General features: G+C 42.1%; 1 pseudogene; it reads left to right on the plus strand.

Moving 5' to 3' along the window:
• Positions 1–10,025: 10,025 nt before the first annotated feature.
• LOC124671176 lies at positions 10,026–10,812 on the plus strand (annotated as a pseudogene).
• Positions 10,813–12,799: the final 1,987 nt, after the last annotated feature.

A 12,799-nucleotide genomic window follows, 5' to 3' on the forward strand; every position in this document is an offset into this window, starting at 1 on the left:
GGTATGAATAAGTTCGCCTCCTTCAAATTGTCTGTTCGAAGCGTTTCCTGCTGAAACTCATTTCCACCAACTACTGTACACTACCCTTTTATACACGTCAATGAATTTTACCTGTAAAGCAAATTCCGATAATCACCGGCCTCAACGGATGAGGCCGGTGATTATCGGAATTTGCTTTACCAAATCATCAGAATACAGAGGGCAGTTGTGTTGTGTGTGGTGTGGCTAGCCATCGCTATCCAAATCAATCAGATGGGAAGGAGAAAGAGTATTTGGCTAGATCAATTTCTATTTGGTTGATGACCTCGGAGTGGCGTCAATGTCGATTTTGATTTGACGCAGTGGTGTTCCTCGGAGTGGCATCAATGTCAATGTTGTTGGAGCATTCATATTTATTGTTGTTATGGGGTGGCATGTGGACTATAGTTTCAATTTTATGGGTGTATTATTTGGTAGATGCGATAGAAGTTCATGCCTTAACTGCCAGTATCTGCAACCTAGAAGTTGTTATGTATTTAGTTTCCACCAGTGCAGTTTGCTGGAAAAACTGTTTATTGGAGCACCATGCTTATTTCTGTTTAAACATTCCATTTCATATTACTTATAGCAAATGTACATATATCTTTCTAGATTTATGATCATTGCTATCTTGGATAGTTCAAACAGCTTGTTAGGTTGAAGCCTAACAAGTACAGTTGTGCTACAGAGATACTCTGAATTTATCTATGAAGTAACATTATCTGTTCATTATTGGTAGCTATACGATCGCCATTCATTATGTCATATTCTGACTGCGGCTATACTTGATGTAAAATGCTTTCTAATAGATTTATGATCATTTCTATCATGGATAGTTCACACAGCTTCTCAGGTTGAAGGTCGACAAGTATAGTTGTGTTTTTAGAGATATTCTGATTTTATGAACGAAGTAAAATCATGAGTTGGGATTATTGGTAGCTATGGTATGATCACCATTCAAGATATGTACTTTGATTGATAATAAATTAGTAGCAGAGTGCGAGAGAATAAATGATGATATTCTATACTTTTGCCACATTGCCTGATTGGGTTGAGAAAATTAGATGGTTCTTCACTGTTTTTCATCTGGGAAATGTTATCTAGCCTACACACTTATACACGTTCTTCTCACTGCCTCTCGATAGTGATGTGCAGTTCACCATTTATATCATTTCGAAATGGTTTGTGGTGTTGTTCATCTATACCCCAGTAAAGATTGTTGTTCTAAAAAAGCTTAGTTTGTAGGCTTCCAGCCAACTCACCGTGGCAATTTATGGTGGTTTCCTCGGAGGCATAAAGTTATCGTTTCCAGGGACAAGTCTAGCTTTATTACTTCGTTTCTTGGTTTCTCTCTTTCGTGATTTGTGTAATTCTTTAAATTTATATATCTTTCCTTCATGTATTAGACTGGATTTATTGCCTTCATAGTACAGTTTAAATTACTAGACATTAAATCATGCTGCTCCTCTTTGAGAGTAGCACATTTTGATCTGATATATGTAAATAATTAGTGGTAAGTTTAAATGAAATTACAGAAAGCATTTGTGATCCCCTCTGAGATTAGCCCATTTTGATTATGTATCACCAAATCACGATGAGAACCAGACTGATGTTGATTCAAACACTGCACGGGAAGTTGCTTCAAAATTGTTAAACTTAACAGAGGAGAGTATGGGACGAGGATGATCTCCATCAGTAGTACTTGTCAACAGCGGCAGGCCCAGATGCATGCATGTGTTGTGATCTTGCCTTTATATCGTTTTGCTGCTGGACAATAGAATTCTCACATTATGTGTAGGTACATAAATATATCTCATTTCCACCAACTACTGTACACTGCCCTTTTATACACGTCAATGAATTTTACCTGCAAATTCAGCTTCACCTTCATCTTCGTCATCTGTCGGATTGTGTAATGATGAACTTTTTTGTTGTTGTTAAGAGCATGGTCTCAGAAGGATCCGCATATGAAGGTGGGAATGAAGCACAAGCTCCTCAAGGTACTCTGCTCACACTGTTTTAAATTACACGTTTATACTAGATTAGAACTTAGTTTCATGCCAACATTTGGGGGTAATGTGTTTTGGATTTTCTGAGTTTCATGCCAACATTTGGGGGTAATGTATTTTGGATTTTCTGAGTTTCATGCCAACATTTGGGGGTGATTCTTCCCGGTGATTTCCTAAAAAAATACGTACTTAATTAGAGAGTTTAGTCATGCCTGCTTGTTGACGGCTTCGTGGGGGGTGGGGGGGGGGGATAGGCCGGTCGGTTGCTGCATGTTTTCTGTCTCCTTGATGACCCACAAGTATAGGGGATCGCAACAGTCTTCGAGGGAAGTAAAACCCAAATTTATTGATTCGACACAAGGGGAGGTAAAGAATACTTATAAGCCTTAACAACTGAGTTGTCAATTCAGCTGCACTCGGAAAAGCACTAGTAACGAGGGTGATGTGAAAGTAGCGAGTGGTATGAGAGCAATAGTAACGAGTAACACAGCAGCAGTAGTAGTAGTATGAGAGCAATGGCACCAGAAAACAGTTGACATGTAGAACGAGTATATGATGATGAAAGATGGACCGGGGTTCCCAGCTATCTACACTAGTGGTAACTCTCCAATAACAAGTGTCGGTTGAACAAATTACAGTCGGGCAATTGATAGGATTAAAATAGCATTAAGACAGAATATCAAGATCATTAATCATGTAGGCATGCTTTCCAATAATAGTCGTACGTGCTCGCAATGAGAAACTTGCACAACATCTTTTGTCCTACCAGCCGGTGGCAGCCGGGCCTCAAGGGAAACTACTGGATATTAAGGTACTCCTTTTAATAGAGCACCGGAGCAAAGCATTAACACTCCGTGAAAACATGTGTCCCTCACATCACCGCCATCCCCTCCGGTTGTCCCGATTTCTGTCACTTCGGGGCCATTGGTTCCGGACAGTGACATGTGCATATAACTTGTAGATACAATCTAAGCAATAAGTATAGAGCTCAAATCTAAGATCCTGCCACTCGGGCCCTAGTGACAAGCATTAAACACAACAATATTGCAGCAACAATAACTTCATAAACTTTGTAGATAGACAATCATAATGTAACAATCCATCGGATCCCGACAAACACAACACTGATTACATCAGATGAATCTCAATCATGTAAGGCAGCTCATGAGATCATTGTATTGAAGTACATGGGGGAGAGAATACCAACTAGCTACAGCTAGAACCCGTAGTCCATGGGGGAACTACTCACGGAGCATGATGGAGGCGATGGCGTTGATGGAGATGGCTTCCGGGGCACTTCCCCGTCCCGGCGAGGTGCTTGGGACGGAGACTTCGTCCCCCAAATTGGAGTTTCGCGATGGTGGCGGCGCCCCGGAGTCTTTCTCGGAGTTTCGTCAAGAGTTACGGTGTTTTTAGGTCGAAAGGGATTTTATAGGCGAAGAGGCGGCGCGGGGGGCACTCAGGGGCTCCCCACCACAGGCCGGCGCCGGCCCGGGCCAGGCCGCGCCGCCCTATGGTGTGGTGGCCCTCCGGCCCCTCTCCGACTCTTCTTCGGTGTTCTGGATGCTTCCGGGAAAAATAGGAGGTTTGGTCTTCGTTTCGTCGAATTCCAAGAATATTGCCCGAACAGCCTTTCTGGAACCAAAAACAGCAGAAAACAGGAACTGGCACTGTGGCATCTTGTTAATAGGTTAGTTCCGGAAAATGCATGAAATCATCATAAAGTGCAAGCAAAACATGTAAGTATTGTCATAAAACAAGCATGGAACGACAGAAATTATGGATACGTCGGGGACGTATCAGCATCCCTAAGCTTAGTTCTCGCTCGTCCCGAGCAGGTAAACGATAAAAAGAATAATTTCTGTAGTGACATGCTACTTACATAACCTTGATCATACTATTACAAAGCATATGAAATGAATGAAGTGACTCAAGGCAATGATCTATAGTTGCTAACAAGTAGATAACATATAGCAAAACTTTTCATGAATAGTACTTTCAAGACAAGCATCAAAGGTCTTGCGCAAGAGTTAACTCATAAAGCAATAAGTTCAAAGTAAAGGCATCGAAGCAACACAAAGGAAGATATAAGTTTCAGCGGTTGCTTTCAACTTGTAACATGCATATCTCATGGATAATTGTCAACACAAAGTAATATGATGAATGCAAATAAGCAAGTATGTAAGAATCAATGCACAATTGACACAAGTGTTTGCTTCTAAGATGGAAGGAAGTAGGTAAACTGACTCAACATAAAGTAAAAGAATGGCCCTTCAAAGAGGAAAGCATCGATTGCTATATTTGTGCTAGAGCTTTGGTTTTGAAAACATAAAGAGAGCATAAAAGTAAAGTTTTGAGAGGTGTTTGTTGTTGTCAACGAATGGTAGTGGGCACTCTAACCCCCTCGTTAGACAAACCTTCAAAGAGCGGCTCCCATGAATTATTTTTATTTTTGGGTGGCACTCCTTCCAACCTTTCTTTCACAAACCATGGCTAACCGAATCCTCGGGTGCCTGCCAACAATCTCATACCATGAAGGAGTGCCTTTTTATTTTAGTTTCATTATGATGATGACACTCCTCCCAACCTTTGCAAAAAAATTAAGATAAGGAGAGGTTGCTACAGTAGTAACAACTTCCAAGACACAAATATAAAACAAAGTACTGTAGCAAAATAAAACATGGGTTATCTCCCAAGAAGTTCTTTCTTTATAGCCATTAAGATGGGCTTAGCAGTTTTGATGATGCACTCGCAAGAAATAGTAGTTGAAGCAAAAGAGAGCATCAAGAGGCAAATTCAAAACACATTTAAGTCTAACATGCTTCCTATGCATAGGAATCTTGTAAATAAACAAGTTCATGAAGAGCAAAGTGACAAGCATAGGAAGATAGAACAAGTGTAGCTTCAAAAATTTCAGCACATAGAGAGGCATTTTAGTAACATGAAAATTTCTACAACCATATTTTCCTCTCTCATAATAACTTTCAGTAGCAACATGAGCAAACTCAACAATATAACTATCACATAAAGCATTCTTATCATGAGTCTCATGCATAAAATTATTACTCTCCACATAAGCATAATCAATTTTATTAGTTGTAGTGGGAGCAAATTCAACAAAGTAGCTATCATTATTATTCTCATCATTACATATAGGAGGCATAGTATAATCACAACAAAATTTACTCTCCATAGTAGGTGGCACCAAAAGACCACTATCATTATAATCATCATAAATAGGAGGCAAAGTATCATCAAAGAAAATTTTCTCCTCAATGCTTGGGGGACTAAAAATATCATGCTCATCAAAGCTAGCTTCCCCAAGCTTAGAATTTTCCATATCATTATCAACAATGGTGTTCAAAGCGTTCATACTAATATTACTACCATCATGCAAATAAGATTTCATAGGTTTTTTAATTTTCGCATCAAACAATCCATGTTTTAAATCAGGAAATAGAATAAGAAGCTCATTCTTGTTCATTATGCCAAACTAGTGTAAACAAGAAACAAAAAGATGCAATTGCAGGATCTAAAGGAAATAGCTTAGAGTACTTACAACGGCGAAAATTGCTTAGTAGCCGAGATCCGGAGTGTGAGTACCTTTTACCTTTCCTCCCGGCAACGGCGCCGTAAAATAGCTTGATGTCTACGGGTGCTTCTATTCTTGTAGACAGTGTTGGGCCTCCAAGAGCAGAGGTTTGTAGAACAGCAGCAAGTTTCCCTTAAGTGGATCACCCAAGGTTTATCGATCTCAGGGAGGAAGAGGTCCAAGATATCCCTCTCATGCAACCCTGCAACCACAAAGCAAGAAGTCTCTTGTGTCCCCAACACACCTAATAGGTGCACTAGTTAGGCGAAGAGATAGCGAAATACAGGTGGTATGAATAAGCAGTAGCAACGGCACCAGAAAAGTGCTTTGCCCAGGACAGTAAACAAGCGAGTAGTAACGCAAGAGTAGTAACGCAATAGAAACGAGTAAACAAGCAACGATAGCGATATTTAGGAACAAGGCCTAGGGATCATACTTTCACTAGTGGACACTCTCAACATTGATCACATAACGGAATAGATAAATGCATACTCTACACTCTCTTGTTGGATGATGAACACATTGCGTAGGATTACATGAACCCTCAATGCCGGAGTTAACAAGCTCCACAATTCAATGTTCATATTTAAATAACCTTAGAGTGCAAGATAGATCAACATAACCAAATAGATCACATCAATACCATCACAGTAATAGTTAACTTCACAATCTACGAGAGATCACGATCATAAACTACGCCAAGTACTACATGATGCACACCCTGTCCACTTTACACCATGCAGGAGGAATAGAATACTTTAATAACATCACTAGAGTAGCACATAGATGAATTGTGATACAAAACTCATATGAATCTCAATCATGTAAAGCAGCTCATGAGATCATTGTATTGAAGTACATACGAGAGAGATTAACCACATAGCTACCGGTACAGCCCCGAGCCTCGATGGAGAACTACTCCCTCCTCATGGGAGACAAGCAGCGTTGATGAAGATGGCGGTGGTGTTGATGGAGAAGCCTTCCGGGGGCACTTCCCCGTCCCGGCGGCGTGCCGGAACAGAGACTCATGTCCCCCAGATCTTGGCTTCGCGATGGCGGCGGCTCTGGAAGGTTTCTCGTACCGTGGCTTTCCGTCTCGATGTTTTAGGTCTGGGACCTTTTTATAGGCGAAGAGGCGGCGTCAGAAGGTCGAAGGGGCGACGACACCATAGGGCCGCGCGGCCAGGGGGTGGGCCGCGCCACCCTATCATCTGGGGCCTATGTGGCCCCCCTCTGGCGACTCTCTGGTGTTCTGGATGCTTCCGGGCAAAATAGGAACCTGGGCGTTGATTTCATCCGATTCCGAGAATATTTCCTTACTAGGATTTCTGGAACCAAAAACAGCAGAAAACAGGAACTTGCCCTTCGGCATCTCGTCAATAGGTTAGTTCCGGAAAACGCATAAATATGACATATAATATGTACAAAACATGTAGATATCATCAATAATGTGGCATGGAACATAAGAAATTATCGATACGTCGGAGACGTATCAAAGAGCACTATAATATGCATGTAGCTATTTACTTCACTTGAAACATTTTCTTTATTTCAGGAGTCAGGGCACGGTGCGATCTGATTTGAAAAATTCCCTGTATGGTTTTTTTAATCTTCTTTTTTGGATTTATATTAGTTGTTCAAATAAGTTCTTCATCTGTGTGTGTATGGTTTAAAAATGCAATAGAAATAATTAGGTTGATGTTCCAAGAATATTTTTAAAAATGATGTACTTATTATCCTAGATAGTTCTTATTCATTACAATTTTAATGTGCTCATTTTTTTCTTTCTAAAAGTTGCCTGCTCACAACAGAATTACTCTTCGCATCCATGCTTCACTTGCACGTGCACGTGTTGAAGCTATGCATGTCTCAAGTGCAAATTTGAAAAATAAGGCTTGTGAGGCAACACAATTGCTTTGTTCTCATCTGTTTGCCTACTATGGATGTCGCTACGTACTCTGCTTTGTTGCTCCGTATAATGACATAAATCAGCCTTGTTAGACACAATATCATAGGTTAAGGACATAATCTTTGTATTTTTTTGTGAAGAATACTCGAGATTTTATTACTCTACCATAGAATGACAATCAGCTAGCACTAGGTGTGATATAGACGTACCCAACAGTCAGTACTTTTCCTCCAGTTCTATCCAAATTTGCTAAACTATGAGCAACCCTATTTTGCTTTTGAGTAATTAATCTTGATGCATCTTGCTTCACGAATATTAATCAACCGCTTAACTTTCTTGAAAAGATGACCATACGCCGATTTGTTGCGGTTATTCTCTCTCACAGGCGACACCACCAATGCACAATCGGTTTGAATGATGATTGGATCCTCCGACCACTTATGAGCTAGAACTAAACCCTCCATCATCGTACTTACTTCTGCTTCCATGGCATTGCAATGTTGCAGGCAACGGTGCGCTGAGAAGATAATTGATCCATTTGAGTCTCTCAGTACCATACCTGTACTAGCCCTTCCTTCCTCATCAAAAGAACCATAATCTTTGTATTTTAACCACACTTTTGATTTGTTTATGTGTGATGTCGCTCGTCCGTGGCAACACACGGGCATTTTTACTAGTTAAACAAAAAGTATCATTGATATGCGCATCTGTAATCTAGATCTGGAGAAAACAAAGACGACTTAACAGTGTGCTATGGACGATTATGTTGAATACAATACAAGTTTTAGGGTGATTGGCATTTTTAATAACCATCCATCTACCCTGATCTAACGGTGGTAATTAGACGGAACCAAACTGACGGAACTAAAATTACGGGACCGGAACCAAATTATGTGGGACCGGAACCTCAAATATATTTTGCGAAAATTATAAAAGACAAACGTCCTTTTAAGCGGCCAAATCATCTGATCAAACTATACAAATCTTAAAGCAACAAATAAATAATCATATTTTCACACATCATAAAGTTGTCAGTCCTATTCGTGACTGGATATTCCGCAACTAGTTGCGCCCGCACCCCATTTTTGTTCTGACATTTCCAAGTTTTCAAAAAAATGCAAACTAAAATTTTAGACATACATTCTATTGTATCTTGTGCATCTGTGAAATTTCATCCAAAAATATGTCACAATGTGGCCTACACAAAAAGAACAAATGATGTGTAAATAGTACGTGACACTATTTACGTGCGTCTTCTCTTTTTTACACAGGTCACATTTTGACATATTTTTGGATGAAACTTCACAGATGCACAAGAAACAACACAATGTATGTCTAGAATTTTAGTTTGCATTTTTTGGAAACTTAGAAGTGTCACAACAAAAAATGGGGTGCGGGCGCAACTAATTGCAAATGAGAGTTTCCCGTCCTATTCTCACCAAATCTAAATCAACCTCGCTATCTTGTCTCTCTCATCCTCTCAACCTCTCCTTCTCTCATCTCTCACTCTCTCACTCTGGAAGCCCGGCGACGGAGGGGCGGGGTCTCTCCCGTCTTGCCCTGCGATGGTGGGGGAGTGGAATGTGACGGAGGGGAGGCCACGGAGGTTCTCTCCCGGCGAGTCCCGCGGTGGAGGGAAGTGGAAGGAGACGGAGGATCTCTCTCGGCGATCTCCGGGACGGAGGGCAGGGAGCGGCGACGGAGGGAAGCGCGGGGTGGAGGGGACGACAGCGACGGAGGGCGCCTGGCAAGGTGAGGATCGGCGGTGTTGGTGGAGGCCAGCGACGGGAGAAGCGGCGGCTGCGGCGTCGGACATGGCCGGCGAGGGGAGAAGCAGCGGCTGCGACGTCGGACATGGCCGGCGAGGGGAGGAGCGGTGGCGGCGGTGGGTGGTTTCGGCCGCCGGAGCTAGGCGAGGAAGGAGTGGGCCGCGGCGGCTCAACTTCACGTCTTCTGTAAGTATGTCCTCTCTAATGCCATTCATTAATGTGAATTTGCTAGTATCTGAATTCGATTAGAGTCGCAGCACATGAACTGTATGTGAGCCTATGGATCCGTTATGTTGTGATGTGCAAAATTTCGATGAGATATCATCTAGCTCCCTTAAGCATTTGAGCATCACTGGTTGTTGCTCTGACTGAGCATCGAAGTTTCTCTGTACTCTGTATTGTCTGAGTATGGAAGTTCAGCACATAAGGTGCATACCCCAGCTTGGCGTATTTCTGGGCTGTACATTCATGCATCCAAGGTTTGGTCCTCAGATAAGAGAGCTTCAGTAGCAAAAAACATTGTTTATGGTCTTGTTTCTGTTGCAAAGTCCTGCAGTAATGATGCTTTGAGGTAAGATATGGATAATGCTATACTGACCATATGAGATATGGCATAAGAATTATGTTTTTTCCATTAATAGTTTACACTTAATGCAGGTTGACATTCTGGCTGTTCAATACAGTTATCCTCAGGGACATAATCTCAAAATCTTGACATTTCACACCAAATGAGTCCAACCATGATGACTAACAATATAAATGGTGATGCACATTGGTTTGATGGGAAATCCACGCCAATGCTATGGAAAAACAACTCCAATGGGAAACAAACCAAACATGTTGTACTGAATATACCAGATGATTGGAAAGAAACAAGTACAATTTTAGCTGCACTAGAGAGGATTGAATCCTGGATATTTCTCGGATTGTCGAGACAATGTGCTGGCAGGTAATATTTTACTCAGATCATATGATCTTGTTGACTCTTAAGTCTTAACTGTGAGCATTCCTTGCTCCAAACTAGGCTTGCAATCCTATAAGAATTACTCTGGAGTGATTCTTTTAGCCCTACTGATCTCTAAATAATTCTTGTTTCTCCACATTGTGAATTTTCTGAAGAACGTTCTTTTCCAGGCATTTAACTCCTCACATGCAAACCCCAACAGAAGGTTCCTCAACCCCAAAGGCTAGGAGAGTGTCAGACCCTTCTTTGGGTGATCAGCAGCAAGACAACTTTTCTGTTAACTTGTGGAAGGCTGCCTTTCACGACGTGTTCAGTAGAATTTGCCCCGTTCGTGCTGGTGGGCATGAGTGACTGTTTGCCAGTATTGGCAAAACTGCTGTTCATGAGTTCATCGACGCCCTTCGTTTCAAAAGATTAGGCATCTTTCATTATTGCTACTGTAACATGTATTTGATTTGTTCTGCTAGAAATGTGTAACCCGTTTAGATGTTGCAATGTTTAATGCCATCCTTCGTGAATCAGCTAGCAAGATACCAGCTGATCCTATATGATAGTTATGATGGGTGGAATGATGATGCCCCTTTTGGTGCCTACCTCGATGCCGCCCAGAGTGGAAAGGACGAAGATAGTTCATCGCTATGTTCAAATATTATGTTTTTTTTTTCTTTTAAAATTATAGTGTGCCCATGAACGAATAATGAGAATAAGTGCACCAATAGTCCATATGTAGAACACTTTTAATTAAATATTACTATTGGTACATTGGTACGTAATCATTTGATAAAGTTCTGAATCTCAGTAGCTAGATGATTACATGCCAAGGCTACAAGAATACAAGCTGATTACATGCCAAGGCTACAAGAATACAAGCAGAGGAAGAGAGTACGCAAGAGAATAATTACTAAGCTAGCTCGCACGGGCAGATCGGCTAAATGAATGATCAAAATAAACAAACTACCTTACTACAAGGAAACGTACATTTCAATCTACTCCTTGTAATTACAAGTTCTATCGATATCAATATCGATCGGCAACAGTAGATGCTCAGCTGACCACTCTACAGTTGGTCTTGATTACATTGTTGTTGCTGTCAGCATGAAGTCTGTCAGGAACGGAACGGGAAGCCTAGTCAGAGGTGCTCGGGTCAGTGAGCAGCGCCTGGTTGGAGGCTGGCAGGCCACGGTCGGCGAGCTACGCTGCGTCATCCCGATCGTGTGCGCCTTGCAAATTATGCAAAAAATCGTCGAGGAAAGCACGAGTGGCCGGCTTGGAAGGTAACCCTGGCTGGGATCCACGTCGCCGAACGTCCATGTTCCGATCCCGTCGCCGACTGGGGGAGATCCATGGATAGCCTCTGCGCCACCTCCTGCCGCTAGTCCTATCGACGACAGGCGCTAACCACCACGTACCGTTCGCCTGCGACGCGGAGAGGACGGGGCCTGACCTCCAGCGATCACCGCGACGTGGGGAGGGGCGGCGGCTAGCGCCTGCGACGGAGAGGACGGGGGCCTGACCTCCAACGATCCGGGCGACATGGGGAGGGGCGGCGGCGGCTGGCGCCTACGACGGAGAGGACAGGGCCTGACCTCCAGCGATCCCAGCGACATGGGGAGGGTGGCGATCGGACGCTCCTGTGTGAAGAAGGCCACGACGAGTCCAATATAGAGCAATCAGGCCTGATTGATTTGGTTGCTCAACATTTTTTTATTCTGATTTGATGAGTTGACAATAAAACGTCCGTTTATAATTGTTATAGCATTATAGAAGTTACACAATATTTATCACCGATTTAATCAACGGCCACGAAATTTTTGATTAGATGGAACCCAAATTTAATTAGACGGAACCTAGGTTCCGTGCCAATCACCGTAAAAGAGCTCTACAATAGTTACAGTAGACTCACCACTAGAACTTTCTTATATTACAAAAAAAAGCATGGGATGGCAACGGTGCTTGTGCGGATGTAATCGCCTTTTCATTAAACAAAAAGTATCATTGATCTGAGAGTGACGGCGGGTAGGTTTTGTAGGCGCAGCCAAGAGTTCAACGCCCTTCGACATGGACGAAGAAGGTGCCTGAATATAGATTCTGACATTGTTCACATCCTGCTGAAATTGAGAGAAAACAACGAGTCCTATAAACTTTCTCTCCGCTGCACCTGGGTTCTTGCGAGTCTTCCATGCAGCATTTGAATACAGTTTGGGTCCTATAATTAATAATCCAGTTTTAATTTTGCTTCCATCTTGAGCTTTATGCTTTGATCTTGCACCATCTCGGGTTTGTTTGTTGGATACATGTTCCTACATAGAAGAAGTCTGAAGGGTAGCAACCAACTCCAAATGTTGTTGAATTGCACATGCCATCTGCTGAATTTTGTGAGGTGCTTCCTCTTTCCTGGAAGATAAATTGTCGTTTCTAGATTTCCAAAGGCACCACGTAAAGGTTAGTATGTTCGGCAAGGAAGCATGAGGTTGGTTCATGTTCAAAAAATTCAGAATGATTTGAAAAAGGGATTCAAAATTAACCGTAAGATAATTG

This window comes from Lolium rigidum, chromosome 7 (genome assembly GCF_022539505.1).
Source record: "Lolium rigidum isolate FL_2022 chromosome 7, APGP_CSIRO_Lrig_0.1, whole genome shotgun sequence".
In the NCBI taxonomy this organism is placed as follows: Eukaryota; Viridiplantae; Streptophyta; class Magnoliopsida; order Poales; family Poaceae; genus Lolium; species Lolium rigidum.